Genomic DNA, 1,295 nt, shown 5'->3' with positions numbered 1-1,295 from the left:
AGATTCGCTTTTCACAGCAAAACACCAGCAGCAAGAACAACAAATAATTATACAGGCTTCATTTTAGGACAGTCTCTGCTGTTAGCATGTTACATATATTAACCCATTTAACTCACAACAACTCTTCAAGGAAGACATTATTATTATCTTTTCCATTTTACAGATGAGTAATCTCAGGCTCAGAGAGGTTCACACAGCTACTAAGTAGCAGGACTGGAATTCAAACCCAAGAAGTTCAAAGTCTATGCTCTTAACCACCAGGTAATAGGCCAGACTAGACAGAGACACATAGGCATCTGGATGAACTCATTTTACGGGTAATTTCAATCTGGTCTTGTGTAAATATATATTCAACAGAGATTGAGAAGAGAGATTGAGCTCTGTAATAGGAGAAGGTTTAAGCAAAAAGATGTATCACCAGTTGGCAAAACAAAATTCTACAGTTAACTGGATTTACTCTATAGGCATATTTCGAAGACACTGTGGGTTCAGTTCCAGACCACCGCAATAAAGCAAATATTGCAATAAACCAAGTCAAATGAACTTTTTGGCTTCTCAGTGCATGTGAAAGTTATGTTCACACTATACTACAGTCTATTAAGTGTGCAATAGCATTACATTTAAGAAATAATGTGGATATCTTAATTAAAAATACTTCATTTCTAAAAAACCACTATAACGTGAGCCTTCAGTGAGTTATAATATTTTTGCTGATGAAGAGTCTTGTCTTGATGTTGATGGCTTCTGACTGATCAGGGTGGTGGCTGCCAAAGGTGGGGTGGTTGTGACAATTTTCTAAAATAAGACAACAATGACATTTGCTGCATTGATTGACTCTTCTTTCACAAAAGATTTCTCTGTAGCATGTGATGCTGTTTGATAACATTTTACTTACAGTGGAACTTCTTTCAAAATTTGGGTCAAACCTCTCAAACCTTGCTGCTGCTTTATCACAAAGTTCATGTAATATTTTAAATCCTTTGTTGTCATTCAGTAATGTTCACAGTATCTTCACCAGGAGTAGATTCCATGTCAAGAAACCACTTTATTTGTTCATCCATAAGAAGCAACTCCACATCCATTCAAGTTTTGTCATAAGATTGCAGCAATTCAGTCCCATCTTCTGACTCCACTTGTTTTTCTCTTCCTATTTCCATCATGTATACAGTTACTTTCTCCACTGAAGTCTTGAATCCCTCAAAGTTATCCATGAGGGTTGGAATCAACTTCTTCCAAACTCTTGTTCATGTTGTTATTTTGACATTGTCCTATGAATCATGAATTTTCTTAATGGT

This window comes from Macaca fascicularis, chromosome 1, assembly GCF_037993035.2.
Source record: "Macaca fascicularis isolate 582-1 chromosome 1, T2T-MFA8v1.1".
In the NCBI taxonomy this organism is placed as follows: domain Eukaryota; kingdom Metazoa; phylum Chordata; class Mammalia; order Primates; family Cercopithecidae; genus Macaca; species Macaca fascicularis.
The sequence above is the reverse complement of the archived record's forward strand: the minus strand, read 5'-3'. Positions refer to the sequence as shown.